Below are 26770 nucleotides of genomic sequence, written 5' to 3'. Positions count from 1 at the left end.
TTTTAGACTGTAAAAACCAATTTAGCCTACAGCTCTACAAAAACAAGAAGCAGGCCAGATTTGGCCTTTAGGCTGTAGTTTGCAGATCCCTCAACCTGCCTATCAATATTTTAAATTCAAACAGCTAAGTATAAAAGTATAGTCAGTGTATCCTGCTTGAGAATGTTCCAGCTTTAGGTACTCTTAATTTTAAACTGGAAGCAGGAATCATAGGCTCAGAGAGAGATAGAAAGGAAAAAATTGTGATGTGTTTGGGAAGGCTTGTAATTAAGTGGTAGTATTATCCCCCAATCCTTCTTCTTCCCCTTACCCACAAAAATGACCTTATGATGTGCCAAATTTGGCTTCTCTTATGATGAATTTTAATGCACAATCCTGTGAACATGTAAATCAGCCTTTCAGTCCATTATCACTCCTAAAATTTTTAGCAGGTACTTCAGTTAATGGTTATAAATTTTTCCACTGCTCTAAGGATGGTAAGGGATATAATATATCCACTGATGGTGCTATTTCTTTGCCCACTGTTGTAAAATGAGCTCTTTGATCAGAAGAAATGTAACTTGGTGAGCCAAAGGATTATACTTCAATAAAATCATTTAATTATATTAAATAGCTTTAACTTCCATGACTGGATAAACAAAAGCAATTCTTGAATATGTTCCAACAACAGTCAAAACTGACTTTTTAATCTTCCTGGTACTAAAGGCAGAGCTCCAATATAATCTATTTTTCCAGATGTGCATGGGTCTTTAATTCCTGTGGATATGTCCCAACACATTTTGCTCATAAATATGGCCAGGAATCTTGCTGTATGCTCTTGTGTGTCTAGCTTTCTTTGTGTCTTTGTGTCAGTGTGGGGTATCTTGCTCTCCTTGTGACAGGTGCAGGCATCTGCTTGTCTTCTTTAGGAGGCATTAGGACATGAACCCAGGCCCTCCCATGTGGAAGGCAGATGCTCAACTGATTGAGCCACATCCACTTCCCAAGAGTTTGCTTTTAGTAGTCTGTGGACTATCTTTTGTAGCACCAGCCCAGCTGATTTCTAGAAAGTATACTGTTTTGGCTGGACTCTGTTTTAGCAAGATTAAATAGTTACCCAAAGTCAGTCATATTACTTATTATTTTTTTTAAATCCACCTTGCTTGATCTCTTTTTGAGACAATATCATCATGTCATAAATACAGTGACTTAAAACACTGTCAAATTGTAACAAGTCCAGTACTCTACAAAATTATGGCAATATGCAGGCATGTATAAATATCCTAGTGGAAGTACAGTGTACATGCATTAGCATCCATTATTATGAATGCAATTTTTTTTATTTTTTGGACATTTTAAAATGCACACTTTTTTTTTAAATTAGAGAAGTTATGAGTTTTCAAAACAATCAGGCATAATGAGAAGATTTCCCATACATCACCCCTCCACCAACATCTTACATGTTGTGGAATATTTGTTACATATTATGAAAGAGCATCAACAGACTTTTACCACTAAATGTAGTCCATAGCTTATATTTAGTATATTTTTTAATAACCACTGCTATTATTAACACCATATATTAGTACTGGTATACTCATTATAGTTCACAAGAGAGCACTCTCATATTTGGACTTCAGTCCATTTTCTACCACAGGGTTCACTGTGTTATACAGGCCCATGACTTGAACAGTTTATCCAAAGTGTACATTCAGTGGCCTTCATTTTCATCACAAGGCTGTGCAGTCTTTGTTTCAGTAAATTTTTGGGTGTTTTCTTTAGTCCAAAAGAAAGAAATCCCATACTCCTTATTTTTGACCTTTAGCATTGGCACTGATGCAAAAATATTACAATATTAGTGTTTACTATGGTCCTTAAGTTACATTAATTGTATTTTTTCCTATGCATCACTATATTCTTACCACCTTATAATAGTGATGCACATTTGTTCTATTCCTAGAACATTCTTATATTTGTACTATTGTCACAAACCTCTCCACCTCAAGGTTCACTGTGTTATTCTGTCCTTAGAGTATTCTCTAGGTTTCTTTCAACTGACATTTACATCCCTAAACTTCCCCCCTTTCAGCTACAATCCCAATTATAAGCCAGTCGTATTAGTTATACTCACCGTAATGTGTCACCATCAACTCTATCCATTTCCACACTTTCACAGTCAAACTAATTAAAAATTCTACACACATCAAGTGTCAGTATACCTTCTCAGTTCTCCTCCTATCTCCTAATAACCTTATACTCTAGGTTTTAACTTCATGTATTAGTTCTTTGTATTTAGTTCATATTAGTGAGATCATACAATATTTGTCTCTTTGTGTCTGGCTGTTTTCACTTTTCACTCAGTATAATTTCCTCAAGATTTATCCATGTTATCATATGTGTTCTAATTTCACTTCTTCTTAGAGCAGCATAGTATTTCCACTGTGTGTGTGTGTGTGTGTGTGTGTGTGTATATGCCACATTTTATTTATCTATTCATCACTTAATGGTCACTTGGGTTGTTTCCATCTTTTGGCAACATTGCCGTGAACATTGGTTTGCAAATGTCTGTTTGCAACACATTTTTCAGTGATTCTGGATATATTTCTAGTGGATAGATTGCCAGATCATATAGCAGTTCTATAGGTAGTTTCTTGAGAACCTGCCAAAAGGTCTTCCACACAGGATGCTCCATCCTACATTCCCACCAACAATGAAGTGTTCCTATTTCTCCACCTTCTCTCCAACACTTGTAATTTTCTGCTTTTTATTTTTTAATGGCCATTCTATGAGGTGTGATATTTCACAACAAATACAATGATATTTCATTGCAGTTTTGATTTGCATTTCAATAATAGCAAATAATAGCATTTTTTTTTTCACGTGCCTTTTTGCCATTTGTATTTCCTCTTTGGAAAAATGTCTATTTAGGTCTTTTGCCCACTTTTTAACTGGGTTGCTTCTTCTCTTATTGTTGAGTGGTATGATTTCTTCATACAGCATGGAAATCACACTCTTATCAGATATATGGTTTCCAAATATTTTTTCCCATTGAGTGGGCAACCTTTTCACCTTCTTGAAAAGTCCTTTGAAGCACAAAAAAGTGTTTAAGTTTGAGGAGGTTCCATTTTTTTCTTTCATTGCTCATACTCACATTGTAAGGTTTAAGAAACCCCCACCTACCACCAGTTCTTGAAGATGTTTCCCTACATTTTCTTCTAGGAGCTTTATGGTTCTTGCATTTATATTTAGGTGTTTGATGCATTTTGAGTTAAGTTTTGTATAAAGTATGAGATGGGGTCCTCTTTCTTTCTTTTGGTTATGGATATCTGTTCACCCATCACCATTTGTTGAATAGATTATTTTGTCCTAATTATATGGGCTTGACAGCCTTGTAAAAAATCACTTTACCATAGATATGATGGTCTATTTCTGAACCATCAGCTCAGTTCCAAGCATCCACATGTCTACGTTTATACGAGTACCATGTTGTTTTACCACTGTAGCTAAGTAATATGATTTAAGGTGTGGAAGTGAAAGTCTTCCAACTTCGTTCTTCTTTTTTAATATATTTCTGGCTATGTGGACACACTTACCCTTCCAAATAAAACTGATAATAGGAATTTCCATTTCTTAAAAATGCTGTTGGAATTTTTATTGTATTGCATTGACTGTATCAATTTGGGTAGAATTGACATTGTAACAATATTTAGTTTTCTAGTATGTAAACATGGAATGGTCTTCCACTTTTTTAGGTCTTTTTAAAATATAATTTAGCAATGCATTATAGTTTTCTGAATACAAGTGCTTTACATGGTTAAGTTTACTGCTAAATATTTTATTCTTTTAGTCACTATTGTAAATGGTTTTTTTCCTGACTTCATCCTCAGATTTCCCATTACTAGTATGTAAAAGTACTACTGATTTATGAATATTACTCTTGTGTTCTGCCCCTATGCTGCACTTGTTTATTAGGTATAGCATCTTTGTTGTAGATTTTTTGGGTCTTTCTAAGTATAGGATCATATCATCTGGGCATAGCAAAAGTTTTACTTCTTCCTTTGCAATAAGGATGCTTTTCTTTCTTTCTTTTTTTGCCTAATTGCTGTAGCTAGAAGTTCTGGCACTATATTGAACAACAGTGGTGACAGTGGGCATCCTTTACCTTGTTCCCTATCTCAATGGGAAAGCTTTCAGTCTTTCATCATTGAGTATAATGATAGCTGTGGGTTTGTAAAAAAATTAATTTATTGAAATATATCACCCACAAAAACATACATAAACAATAAATGTATAGTAGTAGTTGTGAACTTACAAAACAAAAATATATAACATCATACAGGACTCTCAAAACTCACTGTACCACCAACACCTTACATTGTTGTTAAACCTTTTAAACTAATAATGAAAGAGCATTGTTTAAATATTTCTACTAACCAAAGTATTTTCCCCCAACCCTCTCTATTATTATCATCTTTATGTCATTTATATATGAACATGCATAAACAATTAAGTGTATAGTAAAAGTTGTGAACTTACAAAGCAAACATGCATAAACATCATACAGGGATCCTATACATCAACCTTCCACCAACACCTTGCATTGTTGTGAGATATTTGTTACAAATTATGAAAGAATATTGTCAAACTCTTACTACTAATTACAGTCCTTATCTTACATTTGGTGTGTTTTCCCCCAACACACCTTATTATTATTTTTTAAATATATTTTTTATGACAGAAGTTGTAAACTTATAAAACAATCATAAACATATGCAGAATTCCCAAGCAACACCCTTCTATCAACACACCACACTGAGGTGGAACATTTGTTACAGATAAGATAATATCATCTGATTGTTACCATGTCCATAGTATACAATTTTCCATACTGCCCATTATCAACACAGAACATCTCTGGCATAGATACCGCTATATTATATTATTACTGCTAACCACAGTCAATAGGTCATTCCAGTTGTATTTTTCCCATGCATTCTCAACACTCTGAAGTAGTGGTATACATTTGCTTTAGCTCACATCTTGCATCTGTACCATCAACCACAATCTCATCCATCTCCTGTTTACTGTGCTATTCAGTTCCTAGATTATCCTCTAGTATTCTGTCAATTGGCATTTACATCCCTAGACTACCATTTTCAGCCACATCCTTATTTATAAACTAGTTGTTACTATTTTTACCATCCATTCTATACGTTTCCACACTTTTAAACTAAAGTTAATTAAAACTTCTTCATACATTAAACATCAATAGTTCATCTCAGTCCTTCTCTTATCTCCATTAAGACTCCACCACCTACCGCCAGGTCTTGAAGGTATTTTCCCACAATTTCTTCTAGAAGTTTTATAGTTCTTGCTTTTCTTTTTAGGTTTTTGATCAATTTTGAGTTAATTTTTGGATAAGGTGTGAAATAGAAGTCCTCTTTCCTTCTTTTGGCTATAGATATCCAGTTCTTTCAGCACCATTTGTTGAATGGACTGTTCTGCCCAAGCTGTGTGGGTCTGACAGGCTAGTCAAAAATCACTTGACCAGAGGGCACTTCCGGCGCAATGGAGCACCTGCCGCCAGACGCCCTTGCAGGCTGCTGAGCTGAGGCGTCTGGGAAGAGGCCCCATGAGCGCGGCCTACAGCAGCAGCGGCTCGGAGGATGAGACCGAGACTGGGGCCGCGACCAGGCCGGGGGCTGGAGGCCGCCGTCATGGCCAGACCTCCCTTCCCGGCCAGAGGTTGCCAGTGCTGGACAGTGTGCTAAGCATGTTCCCAGGCCCTGAGGAGGGGCCCGCAGATGACAGTGCAAAACACGGAGGGGGAGGGGGTGGCGAGTGCGCACCTTCCCCCATGAGTGGGGCAACCGGGCCACCCACGTCTACGTTCCCTATTCTTCTTTACTGCCAACTGGGTAAAAATGTGTACCAGTCAAGAGATAACCAGGACCTTCGTTGGGCTTGAGATCACCTCAGGGCACACGCAATGCCTGGACCTGGTTTCAGAGGTTGACAGAGTCATGGAAGAATTCAACCTCACCACTTTCTATCAGGACCCTTCATTCCACATCAGTGTAGCATGGTGTGTGGGTGATGCACGTCTCCAACTGGAAGGGCAGTGCCTGCAGGAACTACAGGAAATCGTGGATGAGTTTGAAGACTCTGAGATGCTGCTAAGTGTACATGCCGAGCAGATCCGCTGCAAGTCTGGGAACAAGTTCTTTTCATTGCCTTTGAAGTGAGTGCCAGAAGAACCCCTTGTCCCAGGCCCTGCAGCAGGCCAGGACACTGCTGAACTCAGTGAGGAGGTCCCCAGTCATGCCGTCAGCCTGGCAGTCCACCGGGGCTGGTTCTCTCCTGCCCCTTTTGTGCGGCGGGACGGGTGCAGCTGTGTTGTGGTCGTTTCTGAAAATCTCCAGTAGAGGGCAGCCTGGGTTCCTAATTCCAGCTGCAAGGTAAAAACAAAAACAAAAAAACATTGGGGTCACCTGGTGATCCCCCACACATTCTCCGCCAGACTCCCCGCTGCACATTCCCCTTAACCAATACCTCCACCACCACCTCCCTTCAGCAATCTGCATTTTGATGCCATTAGCCTCAGGCGAGGGTTTTTTAGATTGTCATGCCCTGGCTTGTGGCTGCTCAAGCAGGGACATTGAGCACTTCTGTGGGTCTGTCACCCTCCCTTGAAGTGTATCACTTTTGTTTATTTTTAATTTTGCCCCCTCCTGCAATAGCAGAGGCTGTATTAGTCAGCCAAAGGGGTGCTGATGCAAAATATCAGAAATTGTTTGGTTTTCATGAAGGATATTTACGTGGGGTAGGAGCTTACAGATACCAGGCTGTAAAGCATAAGTTACTTCCCTCACCAAAGCCTATTTTCATGCATTGGAGCAAGATGGCTGCCGATGTCTGTGAGGATTCAGGCTTCCTGGGTTCCTCACTTCCAGGGTCTTGCTTCTCTCTGGGTTCAGGGTTCCTCTCTTCCTAGGGCTTGCTTCTTCCTGCGCTCAGGGTTCCTCTCCTCCTGGGGCTGGCTTCTCTTTCCTCTGTGAGCTTACTTCCCAGGGCTCCAGCTTAAGGCTTCAACATCAAAGTCCACCATCAAAACTCAAACATCAAAACCCCTCAAGTCTGTCCTTTGCCATGCCTTTTATCTGAGTCCCCACCCATAGGGGTGTGGACTCATGTCCTAATGATGTGGCCCAATCAACGCCCCAGTCATAACTCAATCACACCCAGGTACAGACCAGATTACAAACATAATCCAATATCTATTTTTGGAATTCAAAACCGTATCAAACTGCTACAGAGGCCGTTACAGGTCCAAAGCACAGGATGCTAATTTGTGGTTCAGCGTCAGTTTTTTCCATTTCTGCCTCCCACCCGCCCCCAGCCAGGTGCCTGGGAAGACCTGAGCAGATGTTTCATTCTGGCCTGACTGGGGCCGAAAGCCAGGCCTCCAACACTCCATGACCCCTGGCTTCGCCAGAAGCTTTCCCAGAGAGGCAGGGGCAGCCTTTCCCTGAGAACTCGTGCTGCCTCCTCCGCACCTCCTGCCCACTGTGGCTGCAGGCTTTCTGAGGAGGAGCATCGACGCAGGACCAAAGGTTGCAATAATTTTCTACTTTTTATCAAGCTCCCACTGGGGCAAAGGACCAGTCCTATCAAATTACTGTCTTGATTCTTAGTGGTGGGTAAAAAGCTCTTTTTCATGTTCTTGTTTCAAATTATGTTCAACAAATAAAAACTACAGTTTTGTTTTGGACTCCTGCTAAAAAAAAAAAAAAAATCACTTGACCATACATGTGAGGATCTGTTTCTGAGCCATCAGTTTGGTTCCATTGGTCTATGTATCTGTATTTATGCCACTACCATGCTGTTTTTACCACTATATCTTGGTAGTGTGATTTAAAGTCCAGAGATGAGGGTTTGCTTTTCCTTTTATGATGTTTCTGGCTATTCAGGACCCCTTACCCTTCCAAATAAATTTATTAATTGTGTTTTCAATTTTTTTTAAATGCTGGTGGAATTTTTATCAAGGTTACATTGTATATAAATTTGAGTAGAATTGACATCTTAACGATATTTAGTCTTCCAATCCAGGAGCATGGAATGTTCTTTCAGTTATTTAGGATTTTTTTGATTTCTTTTAATTTTGGGTTGCAGTTTCTAAATACAAGTGCTTTACCTCATTGGTTAAGCTTATTCCTGACTACTTGAGTTTTATCTGCCATATTTTATTTTCATCACTCTTTTGATACTTTTAGTTACTTTTACTAATGTAATCTTCATTTCTAGACTCTCTTCCAGTCCTCGCTCTCCTGTCTTTTCTTTTCAGACTCTGGTATTTAGTATTTCCTTTAGTATTTCCTGAAAATCTGGTCTCTTGTTTAGAAATTCTCTCAGTTTCTGTTTATCTGTGAATATTCTAATCTTGTCCTCATTTTTGGATATAAAATTTTTGGCTGTAAGTTTTTCTCTCATACTTTCTTAAATACATCAGACTGCTGTCTTCTTGCCTCCATGGAATCTAGTGAGAAATCAGCACTTAATCTTATTGGGTATCCCTTGTATGTTACGCATTGCTTTTCTATTGCTGTTCCCAGAATTCTCTCTTTGTCTTTGGCATTTGACATTCCAATTAGTATGTGTCTCACAGTTGGTCTATTTGGATTTTTTCAGATGGGAGTACATTGTGCTTCTTGGACATGGATATCTATGTCCTTCAATAGGGTTGGGAAATTTTCTAACACTATTTCTTTAAATATTCCTTCTGTCCCTTTTCTCTCCTCTTCTCCTTCTTGGACACCCATGACATGTATGTTTGCATGCCTTTTTCTGTCATTTAGTTCCCTGAGACCTGTGTTAACTTTCAGAGGCCATTTCTTCAAGCTCAACAATCCTTTCTTCTGTTTCCTCAAATCTGCTATTATATGATTCCAGTGTATTTTTAATTTCATTTATTGGATCTTTCATTTCCATAAGATCTGCTATTTTTCTATGCATGCTTTCAAATTCTTCTTTGTGCTCATCCAGTGTCTTTTTAATATCCTTAATCTCTTTAGTCATCTCATTGAATTTATTAAGGAGATTTGTTTGAACATCTATGATTAGTTGTCTCAACTCCTTTATGTTATCTGGAGACTTATCTTGTTCCTTTAACTGGGCTGTATCTTCCTGTTTCTTGGTGTGGATTGTAACTTTTGGTTGGTGTCTTGGCATCTGGATTACTAGAGTATTTATTCTGGGTGCAGTTTTTCTCTTTAGTTTAGGGTTTCTTGCTCTTTCTCCCTTGCTGGTTGTGCAGTAGGAGCCAAGGATGTAATTGGTGCTATAAACTGTGGAGGCTCCAGCTGCCCTCACTACCGCAGGGATGGATGAAGCTTCTCCCAACTTTATCCTTTCCCAGAGGTAGGAACAGAGTCATAGTTGTGTGGAATAATCCAAGTCATGCAGGCTTAGACTGTAGTTGCTCAGAGAGACTGATGAAGCCTCAAGCCCCTTTCTCCCCTGCCTGGGACATGGATAGAGCTGCAGGTATGGGCAGCAATCTATGCAGTGCAGGTCCAAGATGACTGCAGTTGCCCTGGCAGACTTTTAATTATTCAGTTTGTGTCAGCCAAAAGTACCCTCAGTTACCTGGATAGACTGCAGCTGAGCTAGCCAGCCATCTCCCCGCTAGAGGTGGGACTGAAGCCTAGGCTAGGGCTGCAGGCTGATCCAGATGAAAGAAACTTGTTTCTAACTTCACTATGATTATTTGGTCAGGCTGGCATCCCCTCAGGCTGGGGGTGGAGTCAAAATGGCAGTCACTAGCCTTTTTCTGAGTTGGACAAATTCACACCCCAGCTGTTCCTAGGGTGATTCCTTAGCCATCCAAGTCTACCAATCAGTAGCTGAAATCAGCAGCCAACCGTCTCCTCCTCCCCGGTTTTTGGGAAATGGAGCTTCCAATTCTGGTAACAGAACAGCTCCTGGGGCAGCACCACCAGAGTAGGACAATCACTGGCCTCCACGGCTTGGCCAGCAATTTCCTGGAGAGGCTGGTGCAGGTCCCTGCAGTTTTCTCCCTGTCATGGGTGGCACTGGGTCTTAGGCTAGACCTTCAATCTGATCTGGATGGAAAGAATCTGGTTCCTACCAGCACTGGGATTTTCAGTCTGCCCCACTTTCCCTCATGCCAGGTGCAGATTTAAGATGGCAGCTCCCTAGCCTTGTACTGACTTGGACGGGCTCAAACTTCAGCTGTTCTCAGGATTATACTTTGGCCCACTGAATTTTACTCATCATTACATGAAGTTGGTGCTCAATGCCTCTTCCTCCTCCTTGTTTGGGAAGTGAGGCTTTCAATTCCAGTTGCAGAACAGCTCCTGAGATGGCTTGTGCCTCTGGTGGAGGATGGGCATTGACTTCCAGGATGTGGAGCACTCTACTTATGAGTATTCTTTGCAGATGGGCAGTCTCCTCCTTCCATTCCTTCAAGTATGTGGCAGGATGCCCTTCTAGCCTCATGAAGCCCCCAAACAGATGCTTTGGCTAGCTCCAGAGTGCTCTGGGTGTTTACTAACTGCCCTGTAGCTGGAGCTGACTCTAGGAGCTCCTTACTCCATCACCATCTTGCTGTTGAATAGTATCTGTGGGTTTTTCATATATTCCCTTTATCAAGTTGAGAAAGTTTCCTTCCATTCCTATCTTTCAAAGTATTTTCATCAAGAAAGGATGCTGTATTTTTTCAAATGCCTTTTCTATATCAATAGAGATGATTATGTGATTTTTCTTCTTTGATTATTAATGTGGCCTATTACACTGATTAATATTTTATTTTTTTAGAAGTTTTTATTTTAAAGATTTATTTATTTATTTATTTTTCTTCCCTTCCCCCCCAACCCCACCCCAGTTGTCTGTTCTCTGTGTCTATTTGCTGCGTCTTCTTCTTTATCCGCTTCTATTGTTGTCAGCGGCACGGGAATCTGTGTTTCTTTTTGTTGCATCATCTTGTGTTGGCTCTCCATGTGAGTGGCGCCATTCTTAGGCAGGCTTCACTTTCTTTCGCACTGAGCAGCTCTCTTTATGGCACTCACTCCTTGTACATGGGGCTCCTCTACGCGGGGGACACCCCTGCATGACACTGGCACTCCTTGCGTGCATCAGCACTGCGCATGGGCCAGCTCCACACAGGTCAAGGAGGCCTGGGGTTTGAACCACAGACCTCCCATGTGGTAGACGGATGCCCTAATCACTGGGCCAAGTCTGCTTCCCTGATATTTTTATGTTGAACCAACTTGCATGACTGGGATAAAACCCACTTGGTTATGATTAATAGTTCTTTTATTGTGTTGTTGGATTCAATCACTGGGTATTTTTTGAGGATTTTTGCATTTATATTCATCAGGGAAATGTAGTTGCAATTTTCTTTTTGTAATATCTTTATCTGACTTTGGTATTAGGGTGATATTGTCTTCATAGTGTGAGTTTGGTAGTTTTCCTTCTTGTTCAATTTTTTTGGAAAATGTTGAGTAAGATTGCTATTAAATCTTCTTTGAATGCTTGATAGAATTAATTTGTAAAGCCATCTGGTCTTAGGGTTTTCATTTTGGGGAGTTGTTGAATGATTCTGTTAATCTCTTTATTTGTAATTGGTTTGTTGAAGTCTTCTATTTCTTCTAGGACCGGTGTAGAAGTGTAAGTTATTTGTATGTTCCAGTGTAGGGGAAACTTTTTCTTTTTATCTGTATTATCTAGTTTCTGATGTACAGATGTCCATTATATATATCCTATTATGATCTCTTATTTCTGTGGGGTCAGTAGTAATGTTCTTGTTTTCATTTTTTAGTTCATTTATTTGCATCTTCTCTCTCTTCTACTTTGTCATTCTAGCTAAGGGTTTGTCAATATTGTTAATCTTCTTGAAGAACCAATGTTTGGTTTTGTTAGTTCTATTTTATTTTTGTTCACAATTTCATTTATTTCTGCTATGATCTTTGTTATTTAATTCCTTCTGCTTGCGTTAGGAATAGTCTTCTGTTCTTATTCTAGTTCCTCCAGCTGTATAGGTAGGTCATTGATTTTAGCTCTGTCTTCTTTTTTAGTATAAGCGTTGAGGGCTGTAAACTTCAGTCTCAGCACTGCCTTTGCTGTATCCATAGGTTCTGAAGTGTTGTGTTTTCATTTTCATTCCTTTCAAGATATTTATTGATTTCACTTGCAATTTCTTCTTTGACCCACTGTCTATTTAACAGTATGCTATTTAACTTCCACATATTTGTGTTTTTTCCCTTTTTCTGCCTGTTGTTGATTTCCAACTTTATTCCATTATGATCATGGATACTGCTTTGTATAATTTTGAACTGTTTAAGTTTATTGAGATCTGCATTGTGATCCAACGTATGATCTTTTCTGGAGAAAGATTCATGGGAACTTGAAAAGAATGTATAACTTGGTGTTTGGGGATGCAATGTTCTGCATAACCCTGTTAGGTTTATTTCACTTATTATATTATTCAAGTTCTCTTTTTCTTTATTGGTCTTCTGTCTAGATGTTCTATCCAATGATAAATGATGTATTGTTATTGTAGTGATATCTATTTTTCCCTTCACTTTTGCCAGTGTTTACCTCATTTAATTTGAGGCATCCTGGTTAGGTGCATACTTCCGCATTTATTATTTATATTACTTCCTTGTGAATTGTTGCTTTTATTAATATATAATGTCCTTCTTTGTCTGTAATAAGAGCTTTGCTCCTATATTCTATTTTAATATGACAAAAATATAGCTCCCCAAGCATTTCCATGGCTACTGCATGCATGCAGTATCTTTGTCAGCCTTTCATTTTCAATCTAGTTGTATCCTTGGTCTAAGGTGAGTCTCTTGTAGACAGCATACAGATGGCTCATATTTTCTTATCCATTCCACCAGTGAATTTAATTTATTAATGTTACTACTGTAAAGGCAGTTCTTAGTTCACCCATTTTGATCTTTGGGTTTTATCTATCATGTTTTGTTTTCACAATTCTTTTTAAAATTTTAGTTATTTTTCCTGGTATAATCTTCATTTCTAGACTCTCTTCCAAACATCTCTCTCTCTCTGTTTCTTTTCAGGGTATACAATTCCCTTTAGTATCTCTTGAAAAGGTGGCCTCTTGGTTACAAACTCTCCCAGTTTCAGTTTATCTATAATTATTCTAAATTCATCCTCATTTTTAAAAGAAATCTTGCTGGATATAAAATTTTTGGTGTGCATTTTTTCTATTTCAGTATCTTAAATATATCATACCATTGCCTTCATGCCTCCATGGTTTCTGATGAGAAATCAACATTTAATCCCATTGGGTATCCCTTGTATATGATGAATCATTTTTCTCTTGTCGCTTTCAATATATTCTTATTCTTTGGCATTTGACATTCTGATTTATATGTGTCTTGGAGTTGATCTATTTGGATTTATTCAAGTGAGAGTACACTGTGCTTCTTGGACATTGTGATAGTTAAGCTAATGGTCAGTTTGGTCAGATAATGGTGCCCAGTTGTATGATCAAGCAAACACTAGGCTAACTGTAATACAAGGATATTTCATGGGCTTTAATGACCAGTGAATTGATGGCATAGATAGCTGGTTACATGTACAATTAATCAAGGATATTGCCATCAGCACTGAGTTGAAGTCTTTGGCCCAGTGGTTAGGGCATCTGCCTACCACATGGGAGGTCCGTGGTTGAAACCCTGGGCCTCCTTGACCCATGTGGAGCTGGCCCATGCACAGTGCTGATGTGCACAAGGAGTGCTGTGCCACACAGGGGTGTCCCCCATGTAGGGGAGCCCCACGCTCAAGGAGTGTGCCCTGTAAGGAGAGCCGCCCAGTGCAAAAGAAAGTGCAGCCTGCCCAGGAATGGTGCCACACACACGGATAGCTGACACAACAAGATGATGCAACAAAAAGAAACACAGATTCCTGTGCCACTGACAACAACAGAAGTGGACAAAGAAGAAGACGCAGCAAATAGACACAGAGAACAGACAACCAGGGGGGGGAGGGGAGAGAAATAAATAAATAAATAAATAAATAAATAAATAAATAAATCTTTAAAAAAAAAAAGAAGTGATTTTAGCATTCAGAGAGAGAGAGTCCTTATCGCCACTTCAGATAGCCAAAATCTCTTGAGGAACTCATCAGTGAACTTCATTGGAACCCCTGCCTGGCAGTCTGGCCTATGAAATTTGGACTTTTGCATTCCCATGGTCATGTGAAATAATTTTATAAAATCTCATACTATTTACAGATATCTCCTGCTGCTTCTGTTTCCATGGAGAACACTGACTAATAGAACTTGGTATTGGAAGTGGTTCTTGAGAAACAGAATCTTAAGAATAGGAGTTCCTAATTGGTTCTGGGATATTTGCAATTGGCTCTCTACTCTGATTAAGTTCAAGGGCACTAATGACTGTCTTTACAATAATCAAGAGGCCACTGACAGTCCATGGCATGAGTTGGCAAAATATCACCCTGGATATGACTACTTCCATGCCTATAAGAGGTAAAGATCTGGGTGAGAGTGTTTTTAAGCTTTAACAGAGTTTTGCAGAGTTAAAAGGATATTGATGTTGGCTCACTATTCCAAAATATGCTGGATAAAGTTGCAAAAGAAAGGGATGAGATGAAGGCTTCAAATTTTCAACTTAAGTGCTATGTGAATGATGTGAAAGTTTCTATGCATGCTGTGAAAGAAAATCTTTTTTTGTAAATATGCAGACTTGATATCTCTGAAAACCAGACTCAGAATTTTATTTTATGAGTAATAGAATTACAGCAGAAACTAAAATCTCAACCTTGCATTGTGTCTGCTGTTAAAGTGAGGGCATTGATTGGAAAGGAATGGAATCCTGAGGATTGGGGTGGATACATATGAGTTGATGATCATATCAGTGGGGATATTGAAACCCTAAATTCCACTGAGACTTTGCTAGATAAACCTGTAATGGCCTGTCCTGAGACATTCCAATGTCAAGTTTGCACCACCCAACCTCTAGCCTGACTCACAGAATCCCAACCCTCTCTCTACCCTGAGGAGAAAGCCACACAATGTTAAGTATACATCACTCAATCTCTAGTCTGCCCCAAGGAGACTTGACTTTCTCCCTGCCCCAAGGAACCAGCACCCAATCTCCATCCTGCCCCAAGGAGCCTGCCACCCAACAGCAATCTGAAGAGATGGCTTGTCTCAACGGATGAAATTGCAAGGGAATGCCCTGAGGTAATTGGCTTGCAAGACACTTGTAATGCTCCTTACCTACCCCAACCCCTCTTCTCTTCCAGAGCTATAACGAGACAAAAGTTATTGAACTATCCTATTTGCCATGTGAGGAAAGCAGATGGACCTTAGAAGATAACAGAGAATTATTGTAAAATTAGCCAACTGGTGGCTTTAATTGCATCTGCTTTTCCAGATGTGGCATCATTGCTTGAGCAAATCAACACATCCCCTGGTACCTGGTATGCAGCTATTGATTTGGCAAATGCTTTATTTCTCAATTGCTCCTAATAAAGGCCACCAGAAACAGTTTGCTTTCATCTGGAAAGGCCATCAATATACTGTCAATATCTTACCTCATGGGTATATCAACTCTCCAGCCCTATGTCATGCAGGGAACTTGATCATTTCTTCCTCCAACAAGACATAATACTGGTCCATTATATTGATGATATCATCTTGACTGAACCTAACTGGACATAATGAGAAAGAAGTTACAGCTATGTTAGACTTACTGATAAGGTATTTGCATGTCACATGATGGGAGAAAAATCCAACGAAAATACAGGTGCCTTCCACCTCAGTGAAATTTCTATATGTCCAGTAGGTTGGAGCATGTAGAGATATCTGTTATTAAGTCAAGGATAAGCTGTTGCATCTGTCCTCTGTTACATCCAAAATAGAGACACAATGCTTAATTGGTCTCTTCAGAGGCATATTCCTTATTTCAGTGTGCTATTCTGGCCTAGTTTTGAGTGGGGATCTGAAAAGGAGGAGGTTCTGTGAAAGGTTCAGCTGTGTGTAAGCTACATTGCCACTTGGGCCATATGATTCAACAGATCCAATGGGGCTGGAAGTGTCAGTGGCAAATAGAGATGCTGTCTGGAGCCTCTTGCAGGGCCTTATAGGAGAATCACAATGCAGATCCTTATGAATTTGGAGCAAAGCCCTACCAACCTCTGCAGATAATCACTCTCTTTAGAGAAATAGCTTTGTCCTGCTACTAGGCCTTAGTAGAGACTGAAAGCTTAACCAAGGGACACCAAATTGCCATGAGACCTGAGTTGTCTCTCATGAGTTGGGTAGTGTCTGACCCACCAAATCATAAAGTTGGGTGTGCATAGCAGTACTCCATCATAAAGTAGAAGTCCTGGAGGCACAAGTTAGTTACATGAGGAAGTGACTCAAATGCCACAGTCACCACTCCTCTCACATTATCTTTTCTTTCCCAGCCTGCAACTATGGCTTCTTGGGGAGTTCCTTACAATCAGTTGACTAAGGAAGAAAAAAACTAGGACCTGGGTTATAGATGGTTCTGCATGATATGTAAGAACCATACAAAAGTGGACAGATGCAAGACTGCAATCCTTTTCTGGGATGCTCCTGAAGGTCAGTGGTGAGGAGAAATCTTCCCAGTGGGCAGAACTTTTGAGCAGTGCACCTGATTGTTTATTTTGCTTGGAAGAGAAATGGCTGGAGGTACATTTGTACTCATTCATGGGCTGATGCCAATGGCTTGCCTGGATGGTCAGGGACTTGGAAGGAACATGATTGGAAATTGGTGACAAAGAGGTCTAGAGAAGAAGTATGTGGATAGAACTTTCTGAGTTGGCAAAACAAAAATGAAAATATTTGCGTCCCATGTGAATGCTCACCAGAGGGTGACTTCAGCAGAGGAAGATTTTAATAATCAATTAGATAAGATGATCTATTCTGTGGCTTGCATTCAGCCTTTGCCCTCAGTCACTCCTGTTTTTGCTCAATGGGCTCATGAACAAAGTGGCCTTGGTGGTTGGGATGGAGGTTATTCATGGACTCTGCAAAATGGACTCCCCTTCATCAAGACTGACTTGGTTACAGCCACTCCTGAGTGCCCGATTCATCTGCAGTAGAGACTCACACTCAGTCCCCGAATTGGCAACATTCCCCAAGGTGATCAGCCTGTTACCTGGTGGCAGGTTGATTACACTGGACCACTTCCATCGTGGAAAGTTCAGCAATTTGTTCTAACTGGAAGAGACACATATTGTGGATTTGGGTTTGCTTTCCCTGCACACAATGCTTCTTCCCAAAACTACACTGTGGGCTTACCAAATATCTTATCCACTGTCATGGTATTCCACACAGTATTGCTTCTGTTCAAGGAACCCACTTCACAGCAAATGATGTGTAGGAATGGGGACATGCTCATGGAATTCACTGGTCTTGCTATGTTTTTCATCATCCTGCAGCAGCTAGATTGATAGAATGGTGGAATGACCTATTGAAGACTCAATTACAGCACCGATTAGGTGGCAATACCTTGCAGGACTGCCACTATTCTCTGGGAGGCTGTTTATGCTCTAAATCTGCCTCCAGTCTATGGTGCTCTTTCTTTTGTAGCCAGGATTCATGGGTCCAGGAATCAAGGGGTGGAAATGGGAGAGGCACCACTCACTATTACCCCTAGTGATCCACTAGAAAGCTTTTTTGTTTCCTATCCCTGAAACCTTAAGCACTATTTGTCTAGAAGTCTAGTTCCAAAGGGAGTAGTGCTTCCATCTGGATATAGAACAATGATTCCATTGAACTGAAAGTTAAGATTGCCACCTGGCCACTTTGGGCTCCTCATGCCTATGACTCAAGAGGCAAAGAAGGGAATTACTGTAATGGCTGAAGTGACTGATTTGGGACTATCAAGGGGAAATAGCACTGCAACTACACAATGGAGGTAAAGAAGAGTTTGCCTGGAACCCAGGAGTACCCTAGGTTGTCACTTAGTACTATTATGCCCTATGATTAAAATCAATGGAAAATTGCAACAAGCCAATCCAGGAAGGACTAACAATGATCCAGAATCTTCAGCACTGAAGGTTTGGGTGACCTCACCAGAAATGAACCAAGGCCAGCTGAGGTGCTTCCTCAGGGTAAAGGGAATATGGAATGGGTAGTGGAAAAAGATAGTGATAAATATGAACTTCAACCATGTGACAAACTACAGAAATAAGGACTGCAATGTTCATGAATATTTCTTCCTTGTTTCATTATGACTATGTTTGCATATATACATAAAACAAATATGTTTGTTTTCTTCCCTAACCTTTTTCCTTATCATATGACATAAGTTGTTTTAGTTTCATGTTGTAAGATTTAAGGATGTCAAGTTTAAGAGTAAATATTAGCCAAGGACTTGCACCCTATTCTGGAGAAACAGTGAGTTTCCAGTTGTACTCAGGGCAGTTGATTATCATTAGGTGGAAATATGTATATATATGTATATATATGTTATTGTGTATATATATGTATGTTATTGTTTTATTTAGAGACTAAATATGGTTTAAGGTGATGTGTATGGCTGCCAAGTTGACAAGGGATAGGCTGTGTTGGCTAAGGTGTCAACTCAGCCAGGTGATAGTGTCCAGTTGTTTGGTCAAGCAATTACTGGGCTATCTATAAAAGAGGACATTTCTTGGACTTTAATCACCAGTGTGTTGTTTGTATAGATGGCTAGTTATATCTATAATCAATTAAGGAGATCATCATCAGCAATGAGTGATGTCTTATCCAATCAGTTGAAGGCCTTAAAAGGGGAGATGGTTTCAACATTAAAAGGGGAACATTAAGTGATTTCCCCATTTCTACTTCATATAGCCAGCAACTCCTGAGGAATTCAACAAGAACTTTCATTTGACAGAATTTGGACTTTTGCATCCCCATGGTTGTGTGAGACAATTTTATAAAACCTGATACTATTTACAGATAGTTCCTGTCAGTTCTGTTTCCTAGAGAACTCTGACTAATACAGCTATGGATATTTATGTCCTTCAATAGGGTTTAGAAATTTTCCACCATTATTTCCTCAAATATACCTTCTGCCTCTTTTCCCTTCTCTTCTTCTGGGACACCCATGACCCATATGTTTGCACATATATTGCCATCATTTAGTTCCCTGAGAGTCTGTTCAATTTTTTTCAATTCTTTTCTTTTCTGTTCTTTTGCATTTTTGCTTTTGGAGGCCCTGTCCTCAAGCTCACTGATCCTTTCTTCTGCCTTTTCAAATCTGCTGTTATATGCCTCTAGCACATTTTGCTTTCATTTATTGTGTTTTTCATTCCCTTAAGATCTGCTATTTTTCTGTCTGCTTTTAAATTCTTCTTTTTGCTCACCTGGTGTCTTCTTATTATACTTAAGCTCTTTAGTCATCTCATTGAATTTATTAAGGAGTTTTGTTTAAATATCTATGATTAGTTATCTCAACTCTTTTATGTCATCTGGAAGCTTAGTTTGTTCCTTTGACTGGGCCATATCTTCCTGTTTCTTGGAATGGATTATTATATATATATTTTTTTGTCTTGGCATCTGATTTACTAGATGTATTTTTTCTGGGCAGAGTTTCTTTTGTGCTACAGCCCCTCTTTGATATGTTGTTCAACTTAATTTGGAACTTTATATTGGCTCATGTCTAGCCAATTTGGATTTTTTCAGCTCTTTTTCATCTGTTTATTGGCCATTCTCCCTTGTTGATTGCTGAGGATGTGGTTGGTACTGTAAGTCTCGGAGGCTGAAGATGTCTGCATTGCCACAGGAAGCATTGAAGCATATCCCACTTTTCTCCCCTACTAGGGATAAGGACTGAGCTATAGATTTGTGTAGTAATTCAAGCTACACAGGCTAAGACCATCTGTAGTTGCTCAGAGAGACTGATGAAGCTTCACTCCCCTCTTCCCCTGCCTTTGATGTGGGTGGAGCTGCAGATGTGAACAGCAAACTAAGCCATACAAGTCAAAACTGTCCACCATTGCCCAGATAGAGATGACACACCAGCCCCTCTCTTCCCTTTCTAGGTGGCAACTGAGCCACAGGTGTATGCAAAAAGCTTGTCAGTGTAGGCCAAAAACAACTGCAGTTGCCCAGAGAGGGTGAAGGAGCACTGCCCCATCTCCTCCCTGTCAGGGATGGAGATGGAGCCACTGGTGTGCCCACTAATCTAGTCTGTGCATGCTGAAAGAAACTGCAATTGCCTGGAGAGGCTGAAGGAACACTCTCCCTCCTCCTCCCAGTTAGGAGCAGGGGTAGAACCACAGATGTGTCCAACATTCTAGTCTTTGCAGGCTGAATGTGACTGTAGTTGCCCAGGGAGGTTGAGGAAACACTGTTCCTCTTTCTACTTGTCAGGGGTGGGGATGGTGCCAGAGGTGGGTCCATCAGTCTAGTCCATGTGGGCCAAAAGAGCCTACAGTTGCCTGGAGAGGATAAGGAAACACTGTCCCCCCTCCTGCCTGGTATGGGGTGAGAATATAGACACATGGATGCCCAAAGATCTAGTCTGGGCAGGCTGAAAGCAACTACAGTTGCCTGGAGATGCTGATACAGGTCCTTCCATCTCCCTCCCTGCCAGAGGCAGGGCTGGAGCTTAGCCTAGGGCAGCAATCTGACCTGGGTGGAAAGAAACTAATCCTTATCATCACTGTGATTTTCAATCAGACCTACTTCCCCTCATGTTTGAGAGTTAGAGTTAAATGGAGGCTACCAGCCTTGGGCAGGTTTCAAACTTTAGCTGTTTTTAGGATTGGACTTTAGCCAACTGAATTTACTAGTCAGAAGCTAAAGTTGATGCCCAATCATCACTTTTCCACCATTTTTGGAAAATAGAGCTTCCAACTCCAGCCAAGGAATAACTCCTGAGGCATCTTGTGCTACCAGAGGGGGATGGGCACAGTCTTCAGAGATGTGGAGTGCTCTACTAATGAATCTTCTCTGCAGATAGGCAGTATACTCCTTCCATTCTTCAAAGGATAGTGCAGGAAGACCTTTTGGTCTCCTGGGCCCCCCAAACAGGTGATTTAGATAACTCTCTCTGGTTATTAATTGCAGTGTAGGACAAGCTAACTCTTGATGCTCCTTATTCTGCCTCCATCTTACCTCTTTTCCCTGAATACAAATTATTTTTAACTTCCATTTGTAATTGAGATTGAGAAAAATTCATTATAACAGTCATTGAATAACAATCCCTGTATTGCAGTGCTTGAACAGTGAGAACCATATCTAGGACTTTGGTAGCAATTGGTGGAACTATGGTATTTAACCCCCTCTTTTGCACAATTAATCTCCATGAGTCATCCACCTTTTTAATTAACCAGACTGGAGTGTTCGTAAAAGACTAAATGGGCATTAACACACTTTCATCTACCAAATTTTTGATAAGCACAGTTATTTCTTGTTGCCCTCTTGGTATATTTCACTTTTTAGTTTTTTGTGTTTCTCCTTTTATTTAATAATTTTATTTCAGGAGAATTTTAGGTTTATAGAAAATTTACAAGATATACAGAGTCCCCATTTATCCTTCACCCAGCTTCCTTTAATGTTAGGATAACCAAGTTTTGATACATATGTCAAAATTAAGAAATTAACAGTATCATTATTTACAATTTATTTACTTATTTGTTCAACCCCAGTATACTTGTGGTTTCAGAATATCTAACGCATAATCTTATGATAAACAATTTAACAATTAAAGTGCTTATTTTCATTTCTTTTTATCTTTAGCTTAAAAGATCTAGTCAAGTCATTGTTGTCAAAAGTTACTTATATCAACTCCTATTTTTCCCTCCTTCTTCAATAAAATCATTACATCAATTTGTAATACCATTAGACTCATTTTCACAGTCAGAATTTTATCTTAATATTACAGATGCTCCTGGTTAGTTTTTAAAAATTTTCATACAATATAGTTCACTATTCATGATGTATATTTCTATCAATTTTGACAAATGCACAAAATCATGTATGCACCAGTACAGCACCAAACAGAAGAGTTCCTTCACCCTAAAGTTCATTTAATTAAATCATTTACATTAGTATGGACTAATAAATATTTATTATATTCTTTGAACTATAATATAAGACTATCTATCTATCTATCTGTCTATCTATCTATCTATCTATCTATCTATCTATCTATCTATCTATCTACCCAAATTGTAGTCAACCACTCTCCATGCCCTCAAGCCCAGGAAAAACCTGATTTGTTTTCCATCTTTATAGTTTTGACTATTTTAATAATTTTATATGAATGTGTTGATAAATATGTAGCCTTGGGTACTGGCTTCTTTAGTTTGGCAAGGTGTATTTAAAGTTCATTCATATTGTTGTGGGAATGAATAGCTTATTCCTTTTTGTTTCTAAGTACTATTCCATTGTATGCATGTACTACTGCTTGTTTAACCACTTATACGGGGACATCTTGATTGTTTCCAGTTTGAGGGGATTGTGACTAAAGCAACTATAAACATCCATTTACAGATTTATGTGTAAACATAAGTGTACAATTCACTTGAGGGAATATTTAGAAGATAAGATTGCTGGCCAATAAATAAGTGCAACTTAACTTTATGAGAAACTGCTAAAGCAACTTCTTATGAACAACTTTTTATTTTGAACTTATTTCCAACTTACAGGAAAGCCACAAAAATAATTCAGATATAATACAGAGAACTCCAGTATACCCCAAATGACCAGTTTTACCAACTTAGAACATTTCCCACATTTGTTTTATCACTCTGTTATCTATATCTATCTATCTTCTAAACATTTGAAAAATGATTTCATACTTTCTGTTCCTTTAACTATTTGTACTTCCATGCATATTTGTAAGAATAAAGAAAGGTATTCACTTACATAACCACATTAAGTATGTTTATCAAGTTCAAGAAATTAACTTTGACATAAACCACATTAAGTATGTTTATCAAGTTCAAGAATTAACTTTGACATAAAGCGTGCAATTTATATTCTATTTTTTCTAATTGGCCCAATAATATCTTTTTGGACATTTTCTCCTGTTACTGCATACTTATCCAAAAGAATTGAAAGAAGAGATTTGAACAGATATTTGCACACTGATATACATAGCAGCATTATTCACAATTACCAAAAGAAGGAAGCAACCCAAGGGTCCATTCACCTATGAATGGATAAATAATATATAGTATATACATATGATGGAATATTATTCAGCCATAAAAGGAATGAAGTCCTGATAACATGCAACAACATGGATGAACCTTGAAGACATCACATTGGGTGAAATAAGCCAGACACAACAAGACAAATATGATCTCACTGATTTGAAACAATTAGAATAAAAAAACTAAAAGAGTTAGAATCTAGAATATAGGTTACCAGGGGATGAGGTGAGGATAAGGAATGGAAAGTTAAGGCTTAAAATGTACAGCATTCCCATTTAGAATGATGGAAGTGTTTTGGTAATGGATCATGGTGATTATAACACAAAACTGTGAACACAACAGCACTGAAATATATATCTGAATATGATGAAAAGGGGGATATATTGGTCTGTATATATGTTAATAGAATAAAAATTTTAAAAATCCATGGAACTTTACTATACAGTGAACCCTAAATTAAACCATGGACTTTAGTTAATAGTACAATCATAAAAATGTGTGATCATCAATTTAACAAATGTTCCTTAACAATGCAAGGTGGGGATCCACATTCCCACACAAGGTGGGGAGCCACATGTGGCTCAAGCAATTGGGCTCCCATCTACCATATAGGAGGTCCAGGGTTCGATGCCCAGGACCTCCTAGTGAAGACAAGCTGGCCCATGTGGAGTGCTGGCCTGCATGGAGTGCTGGGCTGCACAGAGTACTACCTCATGCAGGAGTGCTGCCCTGCACAGGAGTGCTGTCCCATATAGGGGCACTAGCCCACATGGAGAGCTGGTGCAGCAAGATGACACAACAAAAAGAGACACAGCAAAGAGATATTAAGAGACACAGCAGATCAAGGAACTAAGGTGGTGCAAGAGAATGATCTCCTCTCTCCCACTCTGGAAGGTCCCAAGATCAGCTCCCGGAGCTGCCTAATGAGAATACAAGCAGACACAGAAGAACACACAGTGAACAGACACAGACACAGAGAGCAGTCAACAGGGGTGGGGAGTGGGGTGGGGGGGAGAAATAAATAAATTTAAAAATCTTAAAAAAGCAATGCAAGGTGTTGGTGGTGGGGTGGTGTATGGAATCCTGTATTTTATGCATGCTGCTCTGTAAACCCACAACTTCTCTAACAAAAAATATAAAAATTATAATTTATAAAAATATACCTTTTATGGCTCTAGTATGAGATAATATAAGGACACCTGTACCTGACTAGATTGCTGCATATTTGGAAAACACAATGAGGGAAGGTGGTTCCTGTTTAATGTGAAGAAATATCTTTTAGAAGTCACAGAGTTTGTGAGGTGAAAAGAATTAAAACAAAGTGGATGACAGAGAAGGATAATGGTTTTTTAATGCAGTCTTTAATTTTATGCATAAATATAAGCCTAATGGACAATAAGCAAATGAAGTTTTAAAGACAAAATTCACAAAAACAATAAAAACTTTAGGATGTCTGAGGAAAACAGCCTAAAGACAAACTTTATAAAGCTATCTAGACTGTGCTGAAAGGTATGAAATAAGGCCTAAGTATTCATAAATAATGTTCATGAAAGGAAAGACTCGAAGTCTTAAAAACATAATTTCTCCCATTTTAAACATTTCATACAACTCCAATTATAGGCATTTTTACTAGATTTTTATAAAAAGTCTTGGCAAATTAATACCAAACTTCCCTCAGAGAAGCATGATGATTAGTCAAGGAAATTATGAGAATGTGGACATATTATGCATATGGAGCAGAAATAGATTAGCTAAAAAACTTTAGACAGATGCATGTATAGGATCTTGGTACATAACAGATACAGCATGGTAATGTTGAGAAAAGCATAACCTTGCAGAAAAATATCTAACGGACCATTCCTGCCCCTGCTTCTGTAAATCAGTCTGTGAAAACATGGCCTTGCAGGGAAATATTAAATGAACAACTCCTGCCCCCACTCCGTAATCTAACAAACCACTCCACCCCCTGCCTCCCCACTTCTGTAAAGGGGAAAGAGCAAGGTGGCCCACAAACATGTCCAAAACAGCCTCCGTCATTCAAAAGCCTGAAAAAAAAGCCTCCAGGGAATTTTTATGAGTGACTATTCAAAGCCTTCAAGATTTACACCCCCTTCAACCCAGAAGCCCTAGAAATCCAGAGAATGGTCAATGCAGCTTTCATCGTCCAGGCAGCATCTGACATCAAACAAAAAATTCAGAAGCTGAATGGGTTCACAGAGATAAACATCTCCCAGCCCTCAAAGTTGCAAACAAAGTAGTCCTCAATTGGGACAAAACTGCTGAGGGGGAAGCAAAAAGTGAATGAAACAGCAGGTCTCCCTATTAGCAGCGGCCTTAAAAATCTAGATCCAACCAATCGAGAAAGACCACCCCCAAAAAGGGGGAATACTTTACCCTGAAACTGCTGCCAGTCCACCTGGGGCCACCTGGTTTACATGCCTGGATTTAAAGGATGCTTTTTTTGTTCCTGGAGTAGCTCCCCAGAGCCAGTCTCTATTTTCATTTAAATGTCCCTTGAATATCCAACTTGCCCAGAGCCACTGAAAATCACCATCACCTGACTAGATGAACTCCTGTTCCCTGTGATGTATACTCCTCTTCAAACTGCTCGGTTTACTGTTTAGGACTGAGCTAACAACTACAGCTCCCAGAGACTGGAATGTAGTTAAAAAATACTAATCTTAATAATGTACCTGTGTTTTATAAAATGCTTTACTACCTTAAATTGTTTTTTCCACTTAGCATGAGTGACACCCTATAAAAATTTTAAGGGTGTTACAGGGGGGAGTGTTAAGAAATAAAAGCATAACCTTGCAGAAAAATATGTAATGGGCCATTCCTGCCCCTGCTTCTGTAAATCAGCCCATGAAAACATGGCCTTGCAGGAAAATATCAAACAAACAACTCCTGCCCTCTACTTCTGTAATCTAACAAACCACTCCAGACCGCCTCCCCCACTTCTGTAAATCAGCCCGCAGTCTTTCACCTGCATTCTACTTCTGTAACCCTGCTTGCAAAATTTCGCCTAGCAACATGTTAGCCAATGAGCAAAAGTCATACTGACCCTACAGAAAATCCTGTATAAACCTATGAAAACTGAAAAATGGGGCTCAGAATTTGGAGATTGACTCTCCTCTGAGCTCGCACATAATAAATCTGTTCCTCCACATCTCTGAGTGTTGTTTTGGGTTTCTTTGTTGTTCAGAACTCCTGACTTTGCTGCAAAAGTAAATCGATGCATAATATTGGAATACATTTCCAAAAACAGTGTTGGTAATGTTTTCTTTCTAAAATGAGAAAAATATCACATCCATTTATAAAACTAATTGAGATGTGTTAAAGAAATATAACTGAAAAACCAAGCTTTAAGACTTTTAGTAAAATAATTTAAAAGAGCAACTTTTTGATCTCAAATAAGAAATAAATTATTTAATAGAACATGGAAAGCACAGAAACAATTATGTAGATTAAAATGAAAATGTATGAGAAAAACTGCAGAGCAAAGCTGAAAATGTACATATATTAGGACTAAAAAATCACAAATTATTAATATATTCATGATTGTGTTTTCTCTGCAGAAAAGACAGATGTACAC

At 39.2% G+C, this 26770-nt stretch overlaps 1 pseudogene; it reads left to right on the top strand.

Moving 5' to 3' along the window:
• Window positions 1-5611: 5611 nt before the first annotated feature.
• LOC111759962 (U6 snRNA phosphodiesterase 1 pseudogene) lies at window positions 5612-6307 on the top strand (annotated as a pseudogene).
• The last annotated feature ends 20463 nt before the right edge of the window (window positions 6308-26770 follow it).

Source organism: Dasypus novemcinctus, chromosome 13, assembly GCF_030445035.2.
Source record: "Dasypus novemcinctus isolate mDasNov1 chromosome 13, mDasNov1.1.hap2, whole genome shotgun sequence".
Taxonomy (NCBI): Eukaryota; Metazoa; Chordata; class Mammalia; order Cingulata; family Dasypodidae; genus Dasypus; species Dasypus novemcinctus.
This window is presented reverse-complemented; position numbering and strand designations above follow the sequence as displayed.